This window comes from Babylonia areolata, chromosome 12 (genome assembly GCF_041734735.1).
Source record: "Babylonia areolata isolate BAREFJ2019XMU chromosome 12, ASM4173473v1, whole genome shotgun sequence".
Taxonomy (NCBI): Eukaryota; Metazoa; Mollusca; class Gastropoda; order Neogastropoda; family Buccinidae; genus Babylonia; species Babylonia areolata.
In genome coordinates this window covers 42083932-42111512 of record NC_134887.1, presented here as the reverse complement: position 1 = coordinate 42111512, position 27581 = coordinate 42083932, and the positions used below count along the sequence as shown (strand labels likewise).

The 27581-nt window shown below is 45.8% G+C and overlaps 1 pseudogene across 3 annotated transcripts in view; it reads left to right on the top strand.

Moving 5' to 3' along the window:
* LOC143288640 (uncharacterized) overlaps positions 1 to 20239 on the top strand; it is a 169146-nt pseudogene extending 148907 nt beyond the window's left edge. For all 3 annotated transcript variants that reach the window (XR_013056129.1, XR_013056128.1, XR_013056130.1), the window contains 2 exons: positions 7650 to 7787; positions 14795 to 20239. The product of XR_013056129.1 is annotated as an uncharacterized LOC143288640, transcript variant X2 (transcript). The remainder of the gene's footprint in view (positions 1 to 7649; positions 7788 to 14794) is intronic.
* Positions 20240 to 27581: the final 7342 nt, after the last annotated feature.

Here is a 27581-nt window from a genome sequence, read left to right as displayed (position 1 = left end):
ATGTCATTGGGCTGTCCCTGGGGTGAGAGAGGGAAGAAAGAGAAAGACAGGAGCGACAGAAAGAACTGGGAGACAGAGACAGAAAGAACTGGGAGAGAGAGACAGAAAGAACTGGGAGACAGAGACAGAAAGAACTGGGAGACAGAGACAGAAAGACAGCCAGAGAGAAACAGAGAAAGCGTGTCATTATTTGCGTCTGCAACACTGGGAACGAACAATAAACGTGTCGTTAGTGTCTGCACAGCACAAATAAACACTGTGTCCTTTGTGACCGTTAGTTTGCGTTCATCATTATCACCATCATCATCAGCATCACTATTATCACCATCATCATCATCACCACCGTCTTCACCATCATCATCACCACCATCATCATCATCATCAGTATAATCATCATCACCATCATCATCATCATCATCACCATCAGCATCAGCATCACTATTATCAGCATCATCATCATCACCACCGTCTTCATCATCATCATCACCATCATCATTATCATCATCATCATCATCACCACCACCACCACCACCACCACCACCATCATCATCTTCATCATCACCATCATCACCACCACCACCATCATCACCACCATCACCACCACCACCATCATCATCATCACCATCATCATCATCATCATTGTCAACATCAACATCATTATTATCATCATCATCATCACCATCATCATCATCACCATCATCATCATCATAATTATCAACATCATCATCATCACCATCACCATAATCATCAACATCATCATCACCAGCAGCAGCAGAAGCTGGCAGTCTCCGAGGCTGGTCCGTGCACAGCCGGTGCAAATGGATGGAATATAAGGTCAACAATCATCCATTGCTTCCCCCCCCCCCACCCCCCCTGTCCATCTCCGGGGGACGGGAGGAGGGTGGGTGGGGGTGGGGGGTGTGTGTGTGGCCTCTTCCACTTCCCTCCTGGACCATCCATCAACACACAGCTCAGATATAGGAGTGCTGAATAATGGATTCACTCACTTGTTTTCGGTCCATCGTTTTTATTCCCCCCCCCCCCCCCCCCCTCCTGCTTCCTTTTTTTTTTTTTTTTTTTTTTTTTTTTAAATCTTCGAAACTCTCGAGATTATCGACAGGCATTAATCTCTCTCTCTCTCTCTCTCTCTCTCTCTCTCTCTCTCTCTCTCTCTCTCTCTCTCTCTCTCTCTCCTTGTCTGCACCTCCCCTCCTCCCTCTCTGCATCTCTCTGGGTTTCGGTCTCCCTCTGTCTCCCACATTCTCTCTCACACTCTCTCTCTTTCTCCCCCCCTCTCTCTCTCTCTCTCTCTCTCTCTCTCTCTCTCTCTCCTTGTCTGCACCTCCCCTCCTCCCTCTCTGCATCTCTCTGGGTTTCGGTCTCCCTCTGTCTCCCACATTCTCTCTCACACTCTCTCTCTTTCTCCCCCCCCCCTCTCTCTCTCTCTCTCTCTCTCTCTCTCTCTCTCCTTGTCTGCACCTCCCCTCCTCCCTCTCTGCATCTCTCTGGGTTTCGGTCTCCCTCTGTCTCCCACATTCTCTCTCACACTCTCTCTCTTTCTCCCCCCCCCCCTCTCTCTCTCTCTCTCTGTGTCACTCTCTCTCCTTGTCTGCACCTCCCCTCCTCCCTCTCTGCATCTCTCTGGGTTTCGGTCTCCCTCTGTCTCCCACATTCTCTCTCACACTCTCTCTCTTTCTCCCCCCCCCCCCCTCTCTCTCTCTCTCTCTCTCTCTCTCTCTCTCTCCTTGTCTGCACCTCCCCTCCTCCCTCTCTGCATCTCTCTGGGTTTCGGTCTCCCTCTGTCTCCCACATTCTCTCTCACACTCTCTCTCTTTCTCCCCCCCCCCTCTCTCTCTCTCTCTCTCTCTCTCTGTCACTCTGTCTCTTTCGCTCTCACTCTCTCTCTCTCTGGAAGGAAGGAGGAAATGAAGCCTTTCGGACACACCGGAAAAAACCCACAAAAAAACCACCTGACAATGAACACCAGTCCCATTATATGGAATAGTTAATATGTCTGGAATATAATGCAGCGGGGTACCCAGTTGCAGTTTGCCACACTGTGACTGTGATTGATTGCTGTCAGGTGATAAAGTTGCTGCTGCCGCTGCTTCTGTTTCTGCCTCTGGCGCTGGGAGGTGGTGGAGAGAAGGGGGAGGGGGCGATGGGGTGTCGGTGTGGGTGTGGGCGGGGGATGCGGGGCAGGTGAGAAAACAGACCAGTGATTATTGTGCTCTGGTGGATTGTTGCATGGAAGAGGGGTACGGTGGGTGGTGGGGGCAACACCGGTGGTGTGTATGTGTGTGTGTGTGTGTGGTGATCCATCATCATGGCGTCATATCACATAACGGGGATGGTGGTGGAGGTGGTGGTGTTCTCTGCAGCAGTCATCATCGACGTCATCATCCTTATCGTCGTCGTCGTTATATTGTCGGCATCATCCTGAGGGTTGGAGCGTCCTCCGTGGGGATGCCGGGGGTCTTTCAGAACAAATGGCATCCCCGCCTTCTGGAAATTCTGTGCTGGAAATTTCCTCTTTTCTGTCACTCTCTTTGTTTCTGCCTTTTTTTTCTTCACTGTCGTCTCCTTTTTCAGACTTCCTAGTCCATTCCCCTTTCTTTTTTCAAGCAAGCCTTGACACTTTTTTTCTCTCCGCAGTCTATGATGTACTATCTGTGCTGTTTTGCTCTGGTGGTTAGGTAGTGAGATGTAAACACTGGGATGGGCACTAGCTGTACTATCTGTGCTGTTTTGCTCTGGTGATTAGGTAGTGAGATGTCAACACTGGGATGGGCACTAGCTGTACTATCTGTGCTGTTTTGCTCTGGTGATTAGGTAGTGAGATGTCAACACTGGGATGGGCACTAGCTGTACTATCTGTGCTGTTTTGCTCTGGTGATTAGGTAGTGAGATGTCAACACTGGGATGGGCACTAGCTGCCCATTCTGCTGTGTTATTTGCCAATATGGCCTTTTTATCTATTTTTTTTTGTTTGGCTTTGAAGTATTGTTTTTTGACTCACTTGTGTAAACAAAGTGAGTCTATGTTTTAGCCCGGTGTTCGGTTGTTTGTGTGTCTGTGTGTGTGTGTGTGTGTGTGTCCATGGTAAACTTTAACATTTCTCTGCAAATACTTTGTCAGTTGACACCAAATTAGGCATAAAAATAGGAAAACTTCAGTTCTTTCCAGTCATCTTGTTTAAAACAATATTGCACCTCTGGGATGGGCACAAAAAAATAAAAAATGAAGCCTAATTATATGCAAACTGCATTTACTGTTACATTTATATTTTTGGTATTCTCTAAACTTGGCGCTTTGATCTGATATTCTGACCCAACAACAAGAGCAGTCATTATTATCATTTTTTGTTCAAACAGGAACTTCTTTTGCTAAGCATGGAAGTTTTATTTATTTTGCGAACGTTTTGGTGCAGATAGTAAAGAAGGGAAATTACTTTGTAATTAATGCTAGGGGACTTAATTCGAATCTGGTTAGGACTTCTTTTTTTTTTAACGCGAAGCTTTATAATAACAAATACAGAACACATTTTAACGATTAGATTTTTTTTAAAGTGTATCACAAGTGAGTCTTGAAGGCCTTGCCTCTCTTGTTTTCCTGTATGACGATTTTTGTAATCTGGGGATGATAAATTAAGCGGACTGGCTGGCGTCCTCAGCATGACCAAGTCTTATCTGCCATAAGGAGAGCTCTAAATGGTTGGGGTACTGTGTCATGAACTGTTTTGTGGGTTTGTCTTAGTGTGATCTTTGTTTTTGTTCTTGTTTTTTTTGTTTTTTGACTCACTTGTGTAAACAAAGTGAGTCTGTGTTTTAACCCGGTGTTCGGTTGTCTGTGTGTGTGTGTGTCAGTGTGTCCGTGGTAAACATTAACATTGACATTTTCTCTGCAAATACTTTGTCAGTTGACACCAAATTAGGCATAAAAATAGGAAAAATTCAGTTCTTTCCAGTCATCTTGTTTAAAACAATATTGCACCTATGGGATGGGGAAAAAAAAGAAGCCTAATTATATGCAAACTGCATTTACTGTTATATTTATATTTTTTGTATTCTCTAAACTTGGCACTTTGATCTGATATTCTGACCCAACAACAAGAGCAGTCATTATTTTCATTTTTTGTTCAAACAGGAACTTCTTTTGCTAAGCATGGAAGTTTTATTTATTTTGCAAGCGTTTTGGTGCAGATAGTAAAAAAGGGAAATTACTCTGTAATTAATGCTAGGGGACTTAATTTGCTTTAAACTGATCTTTCTCATCTTAAACATTACATTTTGAAATTATACTCAATACATAAAAAGCTTGGATTTTTTTTTTAAGTGTATCACAAGTGAGTCTTGAAGGCCTTGTTGTTTTTGTTGTTGTTTTGTAGATGTGACAGTTTTGTGTTGACGAGGTTGAGCATCTGTATGGTTTGACAGTCCTGATATGGCCCTGTGCGGTCGGCTGGACTATAAGCAACAAGAATATGGGTTGAAACGGTGGCCCAGTGGTAACATGACCGACAAGGAAGCGAGTGTCCACGGGTTCGAATCCTATATACAGACAGGTATTTTTTACTCTCTCTCCCCCCCCACCCCCCTCCCTCTCCACTAGACATCTAGTGGTGGTCTGGATGCTAGTCATTCGGATGAGATGAGAAGCCGAATGCTGCTTGCACTTAGTACATAGTAAAGAATCTACGTCAATAAATACATTTCCAGAAGAAAAAAGAAAGGGGGAAAAAAAAGCCGGGGTTGAATCTACACAGTGACGACACGTTCTCCCATAGAGAGCAGCCCGAGTTTTGTGCACAGGAGGAATTTTTCTTGACTGTCCCGTCACACGTGTCGGTGATGGAAGACATTTTGTCAGTGTTACTGTTAATGTATGCATTTGAGTATTATCTTTCAGAAGAGAACTGTTACGCCGAGAAACCAGTGTGATAAGATAACTGCAGTACAATACAACAGAATACAGTATCATGAATATGATACAATACAAAACAATCTCTTTTACCCACATATGTCAAGGTCGCCGTCATCATCAGTCTCATCATCATGACGCACTGAAAAAGAACCCAAGGCAACACGAGTGTTGTCCTCTGTAGAAGAAATCCATTCTGATAAGTACACAAATACATATATGCGTGCACCTAAGGCCTGGCTTGCGTGCTGGATGATGATGTTAGTGAGGCATCTAATTAACAGATGCCGTGTCGCTGTATATATGTGGATTTGTCCGAACGCAGTGACACCTCCTTGACAAACTGAAACTGAAAAAACTTGGCATCGTCTCTTCACAACACCAGTATAGACAACGGTTCACCACACGCGTTCTCATGATGAACATCCTTCAGGGCTCTCTCACTGGCTGCAGACGATAGGCGGGAGGAGGAGGAGAGAGAGAGAGAGAGAAACGAAACGAAACGAAATGTTTTATTCAAATAAAGGCCATAGCCCCTTACTGAAGAGGTGTGACACATGTACATTGAAATATAGGAATCATAACAGTCATACTGAATACAACAGTAACATACTTTGTATACCCTAAATTGCACACAATCAAAGTCTAACTACTACAACAGCAATATACCACACATGTCATATAGTACACTTACAAAATAAACAAACAAACAAAAACAACAACAACAACAAAACAAACCACTACGATAGTATAACCTTCAACCTTTTCAAAGATTTGTAAATATAGACTGCAAGCCCACCAAGGGTAGTTTCCTTTCTGGATGATAATAACAAGTTCAATCTAAAACTACAAGGGCTGTTATAATATTTGGGTTCAATTAACTGTAGTCTAAGGTCTAATAGGGCAGGACAACAAAACAAAAAATGGATCTCATCTTCTTTTCCCTTTTGACACAAGCGACACATCTGTTCACGTTCACCATTGGACCTGTATCTTAAACGATGGCTGGCAATATCAGAAATACCAAATCTAAATTTAGTCAAAGCACATTTAACATACCTACTCATTCTAATCATAAGATATGGCTCAGTCGCACACGTAGTCTTAAAAAGTCTATATTGAGCAAATCTATCACTGGTATATATATGGTCATGCCAGAGAGAGAGAGAGAGAGAGAGAATGAATCAGTGCTGTGTTAGCAGGGCATACAATAAAACGTGGCCTTTCCCGTTCCGTTCGTTGTCAGCGTTTGTGAACGCACATACACACACGCACGCTCGCGTGCACACATACACACACACATACACACTAATGCACACAAACGCGCGCGCACACATACACAAACACACACACACACACGCACGCACGCACACACACGCACACACGCGCGTTCGCTCACAAATGGCAGGTAACGGCTGTCGTCAGCAAAACTGGTTGTGTTTGCAATGGGCCATCAATTAACGGGCAGTGACAGGGTGCCTGCTGACGGCTGATTGGTCAATCATTTCCATATTGGTTATTCTGCTGTCCGGATCAGTAGGAAAGTGATGGGACAGTCTAGGTGTGTGTGTGTGTGTGGACAGTCTTGTTGTGTGTGTGTGTGTGTGTGTGTGTGGACAGTCTTGTTGTGTGTGTGTGTGTGTGTGTGTGTGTGTGTTTCAGCTGTCCGATGTAGGTAACGTATGAAAGTGAGAGGACAGTCTTGGTGTGTGTGTGTGTGTGTGTGGACAGTCTTGTTGTGTGTGTGTGTGTGTGTGTGTGTGTGTGTGTGTGTTTCAGCTGTCCGAAGTAGGTAACGTATGAAAGTGAGAGGACAGTCTTGGTGTGTGCCTTTGTGTGTGTGTGTGTGTGTGTGTGTGTGTGTGTGTTGATACATGTGTACCTCTCTCTCTCTCTCTCTCTCTCTCTCTCTCTCTCTCTCCCTCTCTCCCTCCCCCCCTCTCTCTCTTTCTCTCTGTCGGATTTTTGTTTATTGATGGCATCTTATACCAGTTTATTTGTCTATGAATATGGATAGACATTTAATATGCATTATGACAAGGTTTTAGATTTTGAGTTACGGACTTGTTTGTGCATCAGTTTTTACCGCTATCGGAGCGTATCTGGGTTTGGAATGTAGGATACGCACATGTAACATACAATATGCGCATGTTTGATTTGGCTGGAGCGATGGAATTATCTTGTCTGAGGATGTGAAATTCATCTTTCTCCATTTTCTCACTGCCTTGTGTTTGTGTAAAATGATCGTCGTATCATATTGCAGATCTCAGTATTGCAATTTTGTCATTGAAATGAAGTGTGTATGCGTGCATGGTATCATATTGTTGCACTGTCAGCATTTTCAGATCTGTTGCATTAAAGTCATTGCAGTGTGTGTGATTCTCTGTATCTGTGTCTTTGTGTGTGTGCGTCATGATATTGATTGTCGGTATTTTCAGATCTATATTATCTATCAAAGTCATTGCAATGTATGTGATTGTGTGCGTGTGTGTGTGTGTGTGTGTGTGTGTGTGTGTGTGTGTGTATTGTTGTTGTTGCATTATCAGTATTTTCAGATATGTTGCATTAAAGTCATTGTAGTGTGTGTGTGTGTGTGCGTGTGTGTGTGTGTGTGTGTGTGTATTGTTGTTGTTGTTGCATTATCAGTATTTTCAGATATGTTGCATTAAAGTCATTGCAGTGTGTGTGTGTGTGTGTGTGTGTGTGTGTGTGTGTGTGTGTGTGTCCAGGGCAGGCAGAGTGAGGTAGATCTGCAGTGAGGGAGGGGGACGGACAGACGGTGGGGGGAGGCAGGTGGACACGGTCCATGACGTCATCTGCAGGACTGCTACCTCCTCTCATGTTACCGCCACCACCCGCACTGACAGGTGAGTGACTGACTCAGAGACAGAGAGAATGTGTGTGTGTGTGTGTGTGTGTGTGTGTGTGTGTGTGTGTGTAAAAAGGTGTGGGGAGATAGAGACGCGCCTCTATACGTCATGTAAGCATGGAACTCTCCAGCGGTCTATTGCAGACTGTCTGCTGAGTTGTCGTGGAAGTCTTTGTAGATTTACCTGTTACCGTGAGGCAAACGCTTCCGTGTTTCCGAAATTCAAGAGAGTCCGAGCTGAATGCAGGGGGAATTTCCGGTCCGTTTTCGTGACTCGAACAGACTGGCTTCATATTCGGACGCATTACCAATAGCCCATCGCTTAACATGGGGTTTCGGGGAGGTGGGTGCAAGCATTTTTTATGAAAAGTTTAACGTGTGTTGTTAGACTGAAAAAATGATGAGCCAACTATTGGCCAGGTATTTTTCTTGAAAGTTAAAAGTGTATAATAATAGACTTTGTGAATCAAATCGTTAACGAAGCATTTTCACAACATTTTAATGGGTGTAAATTGACGGGGGGAGTAAACAAGCTAAACATTAGCCAAGCATTTTTCATGAAGTCTAACGTGTGCACATAGACCATTTTTGTCACGAAGTTCTAACGTACGTAAATGGATTAATCAACCATTAGCCATCATTTTTAAATGAAACTTTGACAGTGCGTCAACGGATGCCAAGACATTTTTTTCACGACAGTTTGCAAGCTCCTGATGGCAGGCGTGTGATCCGTTTCCACCGGTCCCTGACGTTGTAATTGTTTTATCTCCTGTGGAAACGTGCGTGAGGTATCTCCAGACAGGCCGTTATCTGACGGTTGGGATTGTGGGCACCGTTTATCGTGTCTGAGAGCCCTGTGACAGAAGGGAGCAGCACACGCAACGCAGCGGGTCACCAGGGAGGCCTGACACCGGGACAGACACTGAGGACTGGGATTCTCGGCAGCTTTCGGGGGGCCGGTGTTAGAGGAAAAAAGACCCCACCCCCACTCCCCCGAAAACAATACCCCAGTATTTTTTGTCTCGAAAAAATAATGAAATAAATGTGTCTTCCCTAGAAAAAGAAAACACTCCCCCAGGAAATCAACACTGGCCTTCCGCATGAAGAAATGACTTCCGGGAAACAAACAAACACTGTGCTTTCTACCTGATGAATACAGAGACATCATTACCTGAACTGTAGTTGTGCTGTTTTCCTCTTCAGTTCAATTCAGTGTAATTTCAGTTTATTTCCCTGGCACAGTGTTGTTGTTTTTTCCTGGGACTGAGAGGGCGTGTTTTGCTCTCCTAGTGGAACAACACTGCCACAGTTGGTTGTTTTTTTTTGTTGTTGTTTTTTTTGTTAAATTTTAGTAGAAGCAGTACTATAATTTCCTGCGGTATATTTTTCCGGCGACACCGACCCGGCCTTCCCTGCACAGCCATGGCCTGTGGCGTGTGGTATGGTGATGAGTCAGACCCAGCTTTTGTCCAACCTGCATAGCAAGACTCCTTAATGGCTGGGCTTCACAACTCTAGCCCCCTATCTCTACAGGAAGACCCCTTAATGGCTGGGCTTCACAACTATAGCCCCCTATCTCTACAGGAAGACACCTTAATGGCTGGGCTTCACAACTATAGCCCCCTATCTCTACAGGAAGACCCCTTAATGGCTGGGCTTCACAACTATAGCCCCCTATCTCTACAGGAAGACCCCTTAATGGCTGGGCTTCACAACTCTAGCCCCCTATCTCTACAGGAAGACCCCTTAATGGCTGGGCTTCACAACTATAGCCCCCTATCTCTACAGGAAGACCCCTTAATGGCTGGGCTTCACAACTATAGCCCCCTATCTCTACAGGAAGACCCCTTAATGGCTGGGCTTCACAACTCTAGCCCCCTATCTCTACAGGAAGACCCCTTAATGGCTGGGCTTCACAACTATAGCCCCCTATCTCTACAGGAAGACCCCTTAATGGCTGGGCTTCACAACTATAGCCCCCTATCTCTGTCTTCTTCTCTGTCGTTTTCCTTCTTTTTCTACTGTATTCGTAGGCTGCAACCTCCACACCCACTCGTTGTCAACCACTGGACTTTTATTGACAGGCATGGCCGTTTTTACCTACCCCACCATGTAGGCCCAGCCAGACTCCGTTTTCGGAGCTGTGCATGCAAGACATGTTCGTGTTTCCATAACCCACCTAACACTGACATGAATTACTGGATCTTTAACATCAGTATTTGGTGTTATGCGTGCGCATACGCACGAAAGGGGTTCAGACGCTGGCAAGTTTGCATATGATGCGTTCACCTACGAGATCAGATCAGGAAAAAAAATCCAGCCTTAACCCACCAGACGCATTCTGGAATCGAGTCCAGGATCCCAGGAATGAGAGAAGTCCTGCATCGTAACCACTTCGTTGGCGTGTTCATCTGTTGTGGTGGTCAGTCAGGACAACTTCCTCCAACGACACTGCATTCCGGAGTGGCCTGTCTTCACAACTGACCTCCGTCTGTCAGTCTCTCCCTCCTTCCCTCCCTCCCCGACTCTCTCTCTCTCTCTCTCTCTTCTTCTTCTTCTCTCTCTCTCTCTCTCTCGCTCTTCTCTCTCTTCCTTTCTCTGTCTCTCCTTCCTCCCTCTTTCTTCCCCCCCTACCTACCCTCCCCTTCCCATAGACAAACACCCCTTTTATCTGCCTTCCCACCAATTACAGTCATTGGTGGAGGCACGGGTGACAGCTCATCGATCACGGAAGCTCTTTGAGGTGGGTGCTTTGGGTGGCGTCTTTGGTCGGATGGATCAGTAAATTGTTTCTCAAGCAGCTATGGATCCGAGGATGAGTATACTTCGAAGGCGGGTCATGGCGGTATGGATAGCTAAACAGACGAGATGCACAAGCAATGTTTGCATTTCACCGTCGTGAGGTGAAGAATGCAAGCAGTTTGATCAGCACCTTATTGAGCAGACTTGGTTTGACAGTACAGTTTGATCAGCACCTTATTGAGCAGACTTGGTTTGACAGTACAGTTTGATCAGCACCTTATTGAGCAGACTTGGTTTGACAATGCAGTTTGATCAGCACCTTATTGAGCAGACTTGGTTTGACAGTACAGTTTGATCAGCACCTTATTGAGCAGACTTGGTTTGACAGTACTGTTTGATCAGCACCTTATTGAGCAGACTTGGTTTGACAATACAGTTTGATCAGCACCTTATTGAGCAGACTTGGTTTGACAATACAGTTTGATCAGCACCTTATTGAGCAGACTTGGTTTGACAATACAGTTTGATCAGCACCTTATTGAGCAGACTTGGTTTGACAATACAGTTTGATCAGCATCTTATTGAGCAGACTTGGTTTGACAATACAGTTTGATCAGCACCTTATTGAGCAGACTTGGTTTGACAATACAGTTTGATCAGCACCTTATTGAGCAGACTTGGTTTGACAGTACAGTTTGATCAGCACCTTATTGAGCAGACTTGGTTTGACAATACAGTTTGATCAGCACCTTATTGAGCAGACTTGGTTTGACAGTACTGTTTGATCAGCACCTTATTGAGCAGACTTGGTTTGACAATACAGTTTGATCAGCACCTTATTGAGCAGACTTGGTTTGACAATACAGTTTGATCAGCACCTTATTGAGCAGACTTGGTTTGACAATGCAGTTTGATCAGCACCTTATTGAGCAGACTTGGTTTGACAGTACAGTTTGATCAGCACCTTATTGAGCAGACTTGGTTTGACAATACAGTTTGATCAGCACCTTATTGAGCAGACTTGGTTTGACAATACTGTTTGATCAGCACCTTATTGAGCAGACTTGGTTTGACAATACAGTTTGATCAGCACCTTATTGAGCAGACTTGGTTTGACAATACTGTTTGATCAGCACCTTATTGAGCAGACTTGATTTGACAGTACTGTGTTCAATGTTTCAAGTGCATCATCATGTCACACCTCTTTTGCATCAGTTGCACTGTCTTCCTATAGAGTCCCGCATTCACTATAAACTAGCGACACTTGACTTCCGACATTTTGATGAATCTCTTCCCTCGTATCTCTCCTCTGTGCTGGAAACGTACGAACCATGCAGAACGCTAAGATCCAGTTCTGAACGGTTGCTTAAAGTCCCAAGAACTAAGTAGATGTGCAGAAAAAGGTCTTTTAGGGTTCAAGTACCCCAAATTTGGAATTCTTTGCCATCGTCCCTCAGAAATGCTCCTGATCTCCAGACCTTCAAGTCAGATCTGAAAACGCACCTTTTCCGCAAACATTTCTGTACTCAGCACAATGGATAGACCAGAGTCTGTTCGCCACATAGAGTTTTATGCTAGAGATATTTATACTCACGTAATCCTGTTTCAGTGCAGTTGATATCTTTAATGTGTCTGGGCGGGCGCGCGCGTGCATGTGTGTATGAGTGTGTGTGTGTGTGTGTGTGTATGCGTGTGTGCGCGCGCATGTGTGTGTGTGTTAAAAATGTGTGTTTTTATGGAATGTATTTGTTTTTAATCTAAGCATTATTTATTTGATATCATTATTGTTTGGTGGATCATGCTTTTTTATTCGTTCTGTGAACGCACTGGGTTGAGCTGTTGTAATGTTTTATGTTACGTTTATATCAGGCTCGATGATGTAAGGCGCTTTGAGCAGCATTAGTACTGGATATCGCGCCATAGAAAAGTTATGAATTATTATTATTATTATCATCATTATCATTATTATTACTCTGACACGTGTGTTAAGTACAGTGCATGGTACTGAATGGTGTAAGAAGTGTCTAAACTATAACACGTGCGTTGAGTACAGTGCATGGTATAGTGTGAGTGTGGGAAGTGCATATATCTTGACACAACCGTTGGTAAGTACAGTGCATGGTATAGTGTGAGTGTGGGAAGTGCATATATCTTGACACAACCGTTGGTAAGTACAGTGCATGGTATAGTGTGAGTGTGGGAAGTGCATATATCTTGACACAACCGTTGGTAAGTACAGTTCATGGTATAGTGTGAGTGTGGGAAGTGCATATATCTTGACACAACCGTTGGTAAGTACAGTGCATGGTATAGTGTGAGTGTGGGAAGTGCATATATCTTGACACAACCGTTGGTAAGTACAGTTCATGGTATAGTGTGAGTGTGGGAAGTGCATATATCTTGACACAACCGTTGGTAAGTACAGTTCATGGTATAGTGTGAGTGTGGGAAGTGCATATATCTTGACACAACCTTTGGTAAGTACAGTTCATGGTATAGTGTGAGTGTGGGAAGTGCATATATCTTGACACAACCGTTGGTAAGTACAGTGCATGGTATAGTGTGAGTGTGGGAAGTGCATATATCTTGACACAACCGTTGGTAAGTACAGTTCATGGTATAGTGTGAGTGTGGGAAGTGCATATATCTTGACACAACCGTTGGTAAGTACAGTTCATGGTATAGTGTGAGTGTGGGAAGTGCATATATCTTGACACAACCGTTGGTAAGTACAGTTCATGGTATAGTGTGAGTGTGGGAAGTGCATATATCTTGACACAACCTTTGGTAAGTACAGTTCATGGTATAGTGTGAGTGTGGGAAGTGCATATATCTTGACACAACCTTTGGTAAGTACAGTGCATGGTATAGTGTGAGTGTGGGAAGTGCATATATCTTGACACAACCTTTGGTAAGTACAGTGCATGGTATAGTGTGAGTGTGGGAAGTGCATATATCTTGACACAACCGTTGGTAAGTACAGTGCATGGTATAGTGTGAGTGTGGGAAGTGCATATATCTTGACACAACCGTTGGTAAGTACAGTTCATGGTATAGTGTGAGTGTGGGAAGTGCATATATCTTGACACAACCGTTGGTAAGTACAGTTCATGGTATAGTGTGAGTGTGGGAAGTGTCTATACCTTGACACAACCTTTGGTAAGTACAGTTCATGGTATAGTGTGAGTGTGGGAAGTGTCTATACCTTGACACAACCTTTGGTAAGTACAGTTCATGGTATAGTGTGAGTGTGGGAAGTGCATATATCTTGACACAACCGTTGGTAAGTACAGTTCATGGTATAGTGTGAGTGTGGGAAGTGCATATATCTTGACACAACCATTGGTAAGTACAGTGCATGGTATAGTGTGAGTGTGGGAAGTGCATATATCTTGACACAACCGTTGGTAAGTACAGTTCATGGTATTGAATGGTGTAGGTGTAACAGTTGTCTAATCCATGACAACCTGTGTAAAGTACAGTGCATGGTATTAAATAGTGTGGAAGTGGAAAGTGTCCAAACCATGACAACCTGTGTAAAGTACAGTGCATGGTATTAAATAGTGTGGAAGTGGAAAGTGTCCAAACCATGACAACCTGTGTAAAGTACAGTGCATGGTATTGAACAGTGTGCGTGTGGAAAGTGTCTAAACCATGACACAGCGTGTGTTTAGTACAGTGCATGGCATTAAATAGTGTGCGTGTGGAAAGTGTCTAAACCATGACACAACGTGTGTTTAGTACAGTGCATGGCATTAAATAGTGTGCGTGTGGAAAGTGTCTAAACCATGACACAACGTGTGTTTAGTACAGTGCATGGCATTAAATAGTGTGCGTGTGGAAAGTGTCTAAACCATGACACAGCGTGTGTTTAGTACAGTGCATGGCATTAAATAGTGTGCGTGTGGAAAGTGTCTAAACCATGACACAACGTGTGTTTAGTACAGTGCATGGCATTAAATAGTGTGCGTGTGGAAAGTGTCTAAACCATGACACAACGTGTGTTTAGTACAGTGCATGGCATTAAATAGTGTGCGTGTGGAAAGTGTCTAAACCATGACACAGCGTGTGTTTAGTACAGTGCATGGCATTAAATAGTGTGCGTGTGGAAAGTGTCTAAACCATGACACAACGTGTGTTTAGTACAGTGCATGGCATTAGATAGTGTTGGAAGTGTCTGCTGTATGACCACGTGTGTTGCAGTCTGGTGCATGGCATTAGATAGTGTTGGAAGTGTCTGTTCTATGACCACGTGTGTTGCAGTCCGGTGCATGGTGCCCCGCCAGCACAGCCTATGTCGTTGCTGTCCTGCCTGATGTACATGGCGGCCAACGTGGTGCTGATGGTCATCCTGTGGCTCTACCACCGGGCACGGCAGCGCCATCAGCTGGTCCGCCGGGATCAGACGGCGGCCAATGTGGACGACGCCTTCGGCGGTCGGGTGTCGCTGGGCACCTCCCGCCAGGTGGCGCACACCTCTCTCCTGTCCGTCTTCGGCCTTCAGCAGAGTCGGACTTTCTTCTCCTTCGAGGACCACTTCTCCTCCTACGAGGAGGTGGCGGACGCGTGCCGGCGGGCGGGGCTGGAGAAGTGCCAGCTGATCGTGGGTGTGGACTTTTCGGCCAGCAACGAGTGGCAGGGGAGGAAGACGTTCAACGGCCAGTGCCTGCACCGCGTAGTGCCCGGCAAGGCCCTCAACCCCTACCAGAAGGTCATCTCCATCATCGGCCGCACGCTGGAGTCCTTCGACCAGGACAACTTCATCCCCACCTTCGGCTTCGCCGACAAGCAGACCAACGGGCACGGCGTGTTCCCCTTTTCGCTGGACCAGCGGGGCTGCCAGGGCTTCGCCGAGGTGCTGGAGCGCTACGACCGCGTGGCCAGCCATGTCAGCCTGGGTGGGCCCACCAGCTTCGCGCCCATCATCCGGCGGGCCATTGACATCGTGCAGCAGAAGAACTCCTACCACATCCTCATCATCATCGCCGACGGCCAGGTGAACGACTACAAGCCCACGGTGGACGCCATCGTGGATGCGTCTGCCGTGCCGCTTAGCATTGTGGTGGTGGGGGTCGGGGACGGGCCCTGGGACGTCATGGAGCACTTCGACGACTACCTCCCGGAGCGCCACTTCGACAACTTCCAGTTCGTCAACTTCCACAAGGTGACGGCCAAGCGGAAGAACCCGGACGCCAGCCTGGCGCTGCACGTGATGATGGAGATCCCGGACCAGTACAAGACCATCAAGACCCTTGGCTACCTGGACGCCGCCTCCAGCATGGGCAGCGGCGGCAGGGAGGTGAACGGGGAGGCGGGTGGCAGCAGACCCCGGAGAAAGGCCCTGCCAATTCCAGCCTCCTCCGCCAGTCCCGACACCCTGATGGGGCCTGACAAGTGAGGGTGGGGCCCAGAGTGTAGGGGTGGCCGTCTGTCTCTTTATGCAGCTTGAGTTCCTTCATTAAATGGGGGACAAATCTGCTGATGGGCTTCTTCTGTGGACTTGTTGTCAAGTCAAAGGATGGAAGGACAGCTGTCCGCCTGGTGACGTGGGAACAGAGACGTTTCTCTTGTGGCCTTGATGTGGATGTGGTAGGGAAAACCTGTGCACGTGATATAATAGGAGAAGGGACGGTCGTTTGTGTGACCGACCTGCTCCCGGCCTTAACGTGAGTGTGATCATTATGGGAAAGGGTCACGTTGCGTTCTTCTTCTTCGTCTTGCAGCAACAACAACAACAACAGTTGGAAAATAAAGCTTCTCATCCTGACAGTAAATGTGATAAACTGTCCATGACCTTGTCCTCCTGATCATGTTGCCGGTGATGTGATGTGATGTGATGTGACCCATGGTGTGTTGGCCTGGGTGTGGCAGGTGTCTGTTCTGGTCAGGTCCTGTGCTGTTTCTTCCTCCCTCTTCCTGTGGATGTGCAGTAAATGATCCTCTGCCAAGGAATGTGTGTCTACATGCCTGGGTTGGGTGTGAAGGAAGCGGTGGTCGTTTCACCATTCTGTGGATGGGACGTGGTTCATGGCACCGTATTGAGTGTTGTGATTGTGATGAAGGCGGGCATTGTGGTGAGCGGGGCCAAGTGAGGACAGGGAGGGGGGAGTGTGGTGCGGGGGTAATGGAGCTGGATTGAAGGGCCTGTCTTCTGCACCGTGCTGTCACCACGTGGGGGTGACGGGTGCTCATTTCCAACTTGGTCACGTTGACGGAACATGGAGGATGCAGACGCTCTGGTCATTACGTCATTCATAGCTGTTCTCTCCACCTCGTTGGTGTAGATACTGTAGATATAGACAAAGAACAAGAGAGAGAGAGAGAAATAGAGAGAGTGAGTGAGTGAGAGAGAGGGAGGGAGATAGCGAGACACGGTATAGCACACAGCCCGATTTTAGCGAGGTAGATATGCGTGCGTGTTCCAGTGGCATTTATTAGTGGTTGTAAGCAAGAACTTCAAGTACGGTTCAGACATTGAAGCCTTTCGGCAAGTGTCACACACACACACACACAAGCACACGAGCTTTGCCACAAGCCATGAAAATTAGTTAACTTTGAAGTCGGCTAATATGCACACTTGTGCTAGCGCGTGTATACATACATTATCACCCCCCCCTCTCTCACACACACGTGCGATCACTCAGAAATCACAAATGTCAACAAACTTTTGTATGGTTCACCAACACATGCACGCGAAGAGCAACACACGCGCATGAGTACACAGGAACCCACACACAACACTAATGTTACACTTCACTACACTTGACGACACTTGACGACACACAAACACACCACCCCACCCGACCTCACCCTTCTTCCCCTTACAGCCCCCATCTTCCCCTTACAGCCCCCCTTACAGCCCCCATCTTCCCCTTACAGCCCCCCTTACAGCCCCCATCTTCTCCTTACAGCCCCCCTTACAGCCCCCATCTTCCCCTTACAGCCCCCATCTTCCCCTTACAGCCCCCCTTACAGCCCCCATCTTCTCCTTACAGCCCCCATCTTCCCCTTACAGCCCCCATCTTCCCCTTACAGCCCCCCTTACAGCCCCCATCTTCCCCTTACAGCCCCCATCTTCCCCTTACAGCCCCCCTTACAGCCCCCATCTTCCCCTTACAGCCCCCATCTTCCTCTTACAGCCCCCCTTACAGCCCCCATCTTCCCCTTACAGCCCCCCTTACAGCCCCCATCCATAGTTCTATACACTCCTGAAAGCATACACCCTACCTACTCAAAAACCGTTAGTCGTATTGTTGACTTGCGTTGTACTGCTCTTTTGTCAAACAGATTTCTGTGTGTGAAATTTGGGCTGCTGTCCCCAGGAAAAGCGCATCGCTGCATTGAGAGCGCCACACTTTTTGTCTGCTTGTCAGTACATTTTTCTGACAATGTGGATTTTGCTATAGATCTAATTCTGCCAGGGACAACCCTTTAGTTGCCGTGGGTTCTTGCACGTGCGCGATGTGCATGCTACACACGGGACCTCGGTTTATCGTCTCCGAATGACCTGCGTCCAGACCACACCTCTCTCAAGGTCTAGTGGAGAGGGGGGGGGGGGGGGGGGGAATACAGGAGAGTGTGGGGATTCGAACCTGTGCGCTCAGAATCTTTCGTTTTCTAGGCGGACACGTTATCACTAGGCCACCACTCCGCATAATGTATAGGGCCTTTGCTGAAAGTTACCTCCCTTATCCTCACCAAAGACCTTTCAGGGTTTGTGTCCTCACCAAACCTTGAAGCCCCTCCCCCACCCACCCCACCGCCAACCCCCTGCCTTTGGTAAAGCCACGTTGACAACTCGATGTGACAAGTTTAGGTGAAGACATTGAGACAGACAAAATGCAGTCAGCTGTGGCGGCATCTACACCGGTAACCCATGCACACTTGGGACGCTCTCTCCTCACCAAGCCTTGCATCTGAGGTCTCTCGGAGGTGTCAGCTGGAACTTACACATACTGCTGCTGCATGTGTGTGTGTGTGTGTGTGTGTGTCCATTTCTCTGTGTGAGTGTGCATTAATAATTTTGGGTGTGTGTCCATTTATGCGCGTGTATGTGTCCATGTGTTTGTTTGAGCGTGCGTATGCTAATGCGTGTGTGTGCGTGTGTGTGCTTGAGTGTTCTGTGCTTCTGATCATATGCGTGCTTGGGTTTGTGTGTGCGTGCATGTGCGTGTGTATATCTGTGTTCGTGCTTGCATGCACGCGGGTATGTTGTGTGTGTGTCCTTTCGTGCATTTGTGTGGGTACACGCGAGTTTGTATGTGTGCATGCACACCACACTCTTGTTTGTTTGCGTTGTGAAATGTTAAGATTGAAAGAACAATATGAACTTGAAGAAAATGGCTGCACATTTATTACCTGTTTACATTTATGCATTCCCGTCAGTTTATGGTGAAATGTTGACTCGATTTTGCATGCAGTTTTTTTTTTCTTTGGACTTTTCACTCCTGATGTGATGAATGTAAAATATCGTGCTTGGCATGCATTGTGAAGCCAGGAGTGTCTTGTGTTGGTTTTCTTCCTTGCCTCTCAGTCAGCGCTTACCTTTCTTTGTCTCTGTATAAACTTTGTCAAAGCCCTTTCGGGATTTTTTTTTTATTATTATTTGATACAGCCTGCTGGGTTGATACTTTCGAGTATTGTGTCAGTAGTGTACAGTTTGAAGTATTTTCCTCCGAACTGCTTCCTCTGTCTGTTTTTATTCTATTTTTCTTTCGTTTTTGTTTTTGTCGTTTGTTTGTTTGATCGTCCTGGCCGTGTCAGTGGCATTACTTCCACGTCGCTCATCCAGAGTGCCCCATGCACAGGCACAGCCCGGTTCGTCTGCCACGGTCCTTTGGGAGTCACACACAAGAGGAGACCCTGCACTGTTGCTGAGTCACTTCGATGGTGTTCACTTGTGCCTGTTCTGATTCAACGTACGCAGGGCACCACCTGATAAGCCTCTCCCTGCTGACGACAATATGTGATTGTCAGTCGTGTCCGACAATGACCATCAGAACAGCAGAGGAGGCAGTTAGCTGCTGTTCCGACTATTTGGGCTAGTATTTTTTGTGTGATAGTGGGGAATGTCTTGCCCAAGTTACATCCCCTCTTTGGGCCAAGAGGGCTTTAGGACAGTCGGCGTTGGGATGGTTCCCAAAGGCCAACTAGTCCCCAAGACTGCAGCACTAAGAGCCAGTGCAATTTTGCCTCCAAGTTTGAGAGTCATAGTCCTTCACAAATGACTAAGCTGTAAATGATTTCCCACTGCATTGAAGAAACCATTAATAATACAGCTGTCACTTTGCTGTTGGCTCAACTGACGACATTAAAAACGGCTTGATTAACCGCGGAGCCTGATTGACTGAACGTCTTCCCGCAAGTGGAGAAGGCCACCACGTCCTTCCACCGACAGTAAAATGTCTGATTGACTGAACGTCTTCCCGCAAGTGGAGAGGGCCACCACGTCCCTCCACCGACAGTCTCCCATGAAACCAGCCGACACTGAAGACTTCTGCTGAGACGAAACGAAATTTTATTTAATCAGAATAATGAGTTAAAGCATATTTTGTAGGAAGGAAAAGAAAACTGAACACAGAACAACACACAAAATATCCAGGAGGAATAGGGTTGGTATGGGTAACTGCAAACGATCCAGTCAAAACGACCAGCACAACGTGTGTACTGTAAAGATAACATGTCAAACGATCCAGTCATAGCGACCAGCAACAACGTGTGTACTGTAAAGATAACATGTCAAACGATCCAGTCAAAACGACCAGCACAACGTGTGTACTGTAAAGATAACATGTCGAACGATAGTCAAAGCGACCAGCACAACGTGTGTACTGTAAAGATAACATGTCAAACGATCCAGTCATAGCAACCAGCAACAACGTGTGTACTGTAAAGATAACATGTCAAACGATCCAGTCATAGCAACCAGCAACAACGTGTGTACTGTAAAGATAACATGTCGAACGATCCAGTCATAGCAACCAGCAACAACGTGTGTACTGTAAAGATAACATGTCGAACGATCCAGTCATAGCAACCAGCAACAACGTGTGTACTGTAAAGATAACATGTCAAACGATCCAGTCATAGCAACCAGCAACAACGTGTGTACTGTAAAGATAACATGTCGAACGATAGTCAAAGCGACCAGCAACAACGTGTGTACTGTAAAGATAACATGTCGAACGATAGTCAAAGCGACCAGCAACAACGTGTGTACTGTAAAGATAACATGTCGAACGATCCAGTCATAGCAACCAGCACAACGTGTGTACTGTAAAGATAACATGTCGAACGATAGTCAAAGCGACCAGCAACAACGTGTGTACTGTAAAGATAACATGTCGAACGATAGTCAAAACGACCAGCACAACGTGTGTACTGTAAAGATAACATGTCGAACGATAGTCAAACGTAGTTCTTTTGTTTTCGAAGGCTTTCTCCAACTGGTTGCACCAGGAAAAGTTCGTCTGTTCATTCTTTTCAACGTTTTGTCAACGTTTGAAATGGCAGAGGCGACTGAGGGTACATGCGAACGGGCAACTCTTGCGAACGATTGCTTTGGGTACATGTTGTCAATTAAAACAGAACCAGAGCTTGAACTCATTTGACATAACTTATTATTGGAACATCGCACAAGACTGTTGTATTGTTGGTTTTGATCTCACATGCATACAAACACACAGACATTCAAACACACACACACCACACCGCTCACAAACACACCCATATGAGAGTGCTCAGTTACTGTGCAGCATCGTTCGCACATAGACTCACGTCAAAATATCCTATGGTCTGATTGTAAACGACACTATTTTGCAGATGCCTGTCAAAACTGACGTTCTGATCTGTCACCAATATGCTTTCTTAAATTCTCCCAGCACTGGCACTGCACATTCAACATATCCGATCAAATCAATTATTTTAAACTGTGTCAAAATTCAAGTCCTACAACTTGCTTCCACTGATTTTAGGATTTCAGGAGCACTTTCGTAACTTTGGTCAGCAGTGGTGCGCGAAGAGAAGAAAGAGTGCAGAAATAGTCAGAAAGAGCTGATGTTTGACTGTTTCTTGGAAATGGATATTCATCTGAGTATTAGAAAAAGGTCGAAGCAGACGTTAAATTGTGAAATGCAGCCGTTAAGACCGCTTCGAAGTGGGGCGGTGTTCGAATCGTTCGCAATTAGATGCTGTTTGCAATTATCCATACCTACCCTACCAACTACAAACCAGAAGCACACACACACACACACACACACACACACACACACACACACACTACGTTACACAGATACACAATACACACACATGCTCATGCACTGCACGCACGCACATGGAGAACATTTTCTTAATGTTACACAAATTACAGGAAATCGTAAAGGGGGTGGTGAAAGTGTGGGTGATGGACGTGAGACCTGAAAGTCCAATATGCATGCATTCACATGACAGTTAAAAAAAAAAATGTTATCACTGTCATGTTTGCAGATAGGTTACACAAGCATGGAAGTGAAGGGCGAAATCGAAACTGGAGTTACCATGAGAATAGGGCATGACAGGCCACAGAAACTTCTCTCTCTCTCTCTCTCTCTCTCTCTCTCTCTCTCTCTCTCTCAGAACTGAATGACTTACGACAGAAGTATATTCCCCAAAAATACACGCTTTATCCGTCGATGACTAGGTTTCAGCATTTGATGCAAGACAGGCATTGCCTCCATAACCTTGGAAGATACATGTATTATGCAAACCGACGTCGTTAATGCTTTTTTTTCTGTTCATAGTCTACTATAACAAAGGTTCACTCTGTCATTGTCCGCACGATCTGTTGTAACGGGTCATATGGCCTATACAATAACATTCTTGCGTTGCGTTATCTCTCTCTCTCTCTCCCTCCCCCCCCCCCCCCCCCCCCCCCCCCTCTCTAGTTTGTCAATGAATGATGATGAGGAAGAGGATGCTGCAATGGAGAACCATTTAGGTTTGGTATTACGTGATTCACAAGGTGATACTCTACACCTCCTTGGCCTTCCTGGAGTCATCTAGGCTTGAGAGATGATACAATGAGAAGTTACTGTCATCACCATAATATTGTATAAGAAGGATGACGGACAATAATTACTCAGACAGATTGCTACCTGTTGCTCAGAATGCTGAGTACTATCCCCCTCCCCCCCCCCCCCCCCCCATCTCCCCCAATTTTCCTTGTGATCCCGGTACACTTGGTAATAAAGACATATTTTATTCTATTCTACTTCTATTCTATTCTATTCTGCTGCCTGATCGGAATCCATTCTGCATTACCGAGCATGATCGAAGCATCTGCACTAGCAGTAGTCTCCGCTGACAAGGGTCGCTGTTGTATTGTGTGTGTATTGTGTAGATATATATATAGATATATAGATATATATAGATATATATGAACTCTGTATTTACTTTCCACCTGTTGCCTTGGGTCTTTTACATGCGCTAAGTGCATGCTGCACGCGGGACCTCGGTTTATCGTCCTGTTAATGTGTGTGTGTGCGCGCGCGCGTGCGTGTGTGTGTGTTAAAAGAATGTCTCTTCATTGGAGAGTGTGTGTGTGTTGCAGAGCGAAACTGAATCGGCCAAACGGGAATAGCTTGTGGGTGAAACAGCACACACACACATACACACACACACACACGCACCGTTTTATTTTCCCCTGTTCTCCCCCCCCCCCCCCCCCCCCCCCCCCCCCCCCCCCAGCCAGTCTCGCAACGTGCCTGCAACACGTGATTCACGTAACGTGTTCCTACTCACCAAGACAGCCCAACATGCAGGGTCCTGAACCATGGCGCGAAATACGACTGGTTAGAGAGAATATTCACCACAATTGCTGACCTGTCAACTGTCCGGTTAAGTTCTCTATATGCAACGCAAAGAGAACGTGTTATGCTCAGTGTTCGTGTGGATGTCGGATAAAGAATGTGTTGTGGAGAAGTCAAAGTTGCCATAGACATCGTCAAGTCCATCCCTTTCACGTCGTACCGTACTTTTCAGTCGATAGCTGTAACAGTCAAGGTAAGTGACGAGTGTGACAGTCCTTCCGCTCTTCTAATTCACATTCATTCCAAAACCTGGTGGGGGAAGTCGTCTGAAATGTTTAAAATATTGTTTTGTCAGTTAGTCTCCTTTCCCAGGTTTTCGTTTCATTGCGCAGTTGTTGATTTCTTGGATGTTTGATGTCTGGGTAAGCGTTCTGAAATCTTTTACTGAAGTGTGTGGGGAGGGGGTGGTGGTGGAGGGTCTGTATCTGTCTCCATGTCTATGTCTTTCTCCTTGTCTTTCCGGAATTCCTGTTCTAGCATCATACATGTTGGGACATACTTTTGCGGAACTTTTCGCGCATTTTTAAGCGATATTGACGTTAATTGATGTGATAGTTGGTCGTGTCATGAAAAGAAGAAAAAAAGGACACACACCTTTGAAACTGTTTGTTTAAGCGATGTTTTTTGTTTTTTTTTATGGAGAATGTTAACGCACCAAACTGACACATGAAATCAGATTGCAGGACCTGCCTTCAAAAAGGTCATTGGGTCCTCGTTTGAAATGTCAACACTTTTTGAAAAATCCTTTGGCGTTCGTATTTATGAGAATGGAGTTTATTGGGGGACGCTTTTTGGTCACTGGAGTGTTGATGCTCTCTCTCACTGTGTGTGTGTGTGTGTGTAGTGTTTATGAACAACAATGGTTGAGACGAAAATGATGTCAGTATGAGTTGAAAAAGCCAAACTGGTATGAGGTGACAATTCTAAATCGGTATATGCGCACTTCATTTCAGTTAGTATTTTCACAGTTACCCGAAACGAAAACCAGCGATTTGCGAACTTAGACAAAGGGCTCATGCTAAATCGAGAGATCATGCAACCACTCAATACACCTGGTAAGCACGCGTATTTACACACACATGCGCGCGCCCGTACGCGCGCGCACACACACACACACACACACACACACACACACACACACACACACACACATCCTATTCAGTCACCGTGCATGACAGGTTATGTCTGAAAGTAACATCTGCATCTGATGAGTCGTCCGAAAGCTGTGAGAGATTCTGCCAGAACTCAGTTTTCAGCTGCTTCAGGGTTTTGTTTTCTGTGTGCACGCCTGATTCTGTTAGCGATCTGAGCACTGGTATCTGTCCATTTTGATACACGTCTATGTATGGAGTGTGTGTGTGTAAGTGGGTGCGTGTTTGAGAGAGAGAGAGAGATTGAATAGGCAAAACGGGAATTACAGGTAGGCAAAACCTGAAAGAGCTAAGAGACCTTTGAGGGCGACTGCTTCGTCAAAGAACAGGCGAAGTGGGAATAATGGCGAATCGGACCTGCTCTTTTCTCCCTCTCTCTATCTCTCTCTCTCTGTATCTGTCTCTCTCTCTCTCTCTCTCTGTCTGTCTGTATGTGTATCTGTCTGTCTGTCTGTCTGTCTCTCTCTCTCTCTCTCTCTCTCTCTCTCTCATCTCAGCCACAGCTGTTTCCATATCGATTCAGAGTAAACAACGTTTTCTTTCTCCCCGGTTTTGACAGGTATATTTTGTTGATATTAGATAAGATATTGCCGCGCCGTGTTGTCGCAAAGCTGAGATGTCGTTCGCCCAATTGTCGCCGAGTCGACTTGTTCTGTCACACACACACACACACACACAATCACACACACACAGAGAGAAACAATGACCACTACTGTGAGAACACTGGGAACGCTTCAGTGGTGAAGAAAAATCAAGTCAGGCACCACCACAGCTCTATAAAAAAAAAAAAAAAAAAAAAAAGCTTCTCGACTGCTATGTGCCACAATAATTGAAAACTGTTTGCTATTTCTTATTTTCCTTTATTTCTCCTTCGTCTCCTTGTCATACTCCTGAACTGTCACCCCAATTCCGCCCACACCATTTCGTGTGTGTGTGTCTGTGTGTGTATGTCTGTGTCTGTGTTCATATTGAGTAACCTTTTCCAGAACGGGTTCTTCATTGGTTGTTGTGGGGTTTTTTTGTTTGTTGTTTTTTTTTTGGGGGGGGGGGGATTGGTTTTTTTTTTGGTTTTTTTTGTGGTTTTTTTTCCTACTTTGTTGACTGTCCTGATGAAGCCATTGTGATGAAGGCTTCATATTATCTTATAGGCTGTTGGTGACGGTCCTGGTCGTGGTCCAAGTGGTATTCTGTCATGATTCAATAACTGATAACACTCTGCTTTCTTTCAGCAACACGAAGACATTTCCATGTGGCCCACAGTAAACTCTCTCCTGTAATCCTTAGTTCTTTGTACAATATAGTTATCTGGACAATCCCAACAATCAAGAAAAACGTTCTTTTGGGGGTAACAGATTAATCGTTTGGCATTCACGTGTGTGCGTGCCGTGCCTGTGCATGACGTAGATTCCCCCCCCCCCCCCCCCCCCCCCCCTCAAAGTCGGGTTCGAGCAAATGCTGGATCGGTGATTCCTATTGCTACAAGCCTCTGTCAAAATTAGAATTTTTATTTGTACAATGGCCTAGCGTAGTTTTGAAAGAGCCTCCCCCCACCACCAAACCTCTCGTTATTAAACCGTTTCTTATGACAGTTTTTATTTCTTTTTCCCCCTTGCAATGAATGTTGTTTTTTTGTTCAAAAACTTTGAACATCATCAGCATGACATTTATGATATTGTTTGTCGTTGCAACGGAACTCTATTTTGTTGTTGTTGTTGTTGTTTTTGTTTGTTTGTTTTTTTACACATGCTTTAAGTATCATACTTATTACGCGATCTGTTGGATGTGTATACACACAAAAGTGATGAAGACGCCAGCAGGTTTGCAGATGATGTTGACCTGGGAGATAGGGGAAAACATCTCCACCATTAATTGGCCCCCCAGGCGCCGATAGGGGGTTTGAACCTAGGAACGTCAGGTTGATACATGATTGTCCAACGCTCTGACCACTGGACTGCTGCACTGCATCACTTGCTGTCTTTTGATAGCGGACTTATGTGCATGTGATCGGTTTTACGCCGCCATTTAGACAGTTGTTAGCCGTTTCCGGTGATGAATGCATGTGAAGTGTGCCAGTGTTTCTCTTTCAACTCATCGAATACTGACATGGATTACAGGATGTTTAATACTGACATGGATTACAGGATGTTTAATACTGACATGGATTACAGGATGTTTAATACTGACATGGATTACAGGATGTTTAATATGCAGTCAATCTTTTGCCTTCTGCAAGAACTTGTGTATTAATGGCAGAGGTGAGGGGTGGGGGAGGGGCGGGGGGAGGGGTTAGAGTTCATCAGTCGGTGGCTTCAATGCCACACGTGCTTACTTGTAGAAGAGAGAGAGAGATGGAGGATAAAAAGAGGGGGAGGGGGTATTCGTTAATTACTAGTTCTCAAAGCTTGATCAACCCGGATCTGAACCAAGCTCAATGCATGTCATTACCACAATGAAGCGAGTGAGCATGCACTGGTTTGCCAGCGAGGAGGCAGGACCGGCAGCTAAAGGTCGATACCCTGTCACTCACTTCATGAACATTCATGAATCAGCCCCCCGCCCCCTCCCCCCACTACCCTCCACTCCTACCCCTCAACACGCACGCACGCACTCATACACACACACACACGCGCACGTCTGCAAACCACTCAGGACTGTGGGTTCTATTGCAGCCTCCAGTTAGTTAAGGTGGAGATCCATCATCGGACGCTAAAAGCATCGAACATGTGACGATAAGCTGTTTGAGTGGCTATCCCATACCCCTGATAATCCGCAAGTTACGGAAGTGAGGCGTTACTCAACATCAGAGACACTGATGATAACCATCACCAGTTAACGAGTGTCCCAACCCACTGTGCAGCACATATGGACCAGATATTATGGAGATCTGCCGACATCAGTCAAGAAAAGAAAGCTACGTTGGCATGACCACGTAATACGACATGACAGCACTGTAGAATGGACAGGAAAACCAGTAGCAGAGACCTAAGCTTTGACACACAACCAGCAGACCTCTGTAGGAATCTGGCGAACAGTTCCTGCATGTGCGGTGCCCCA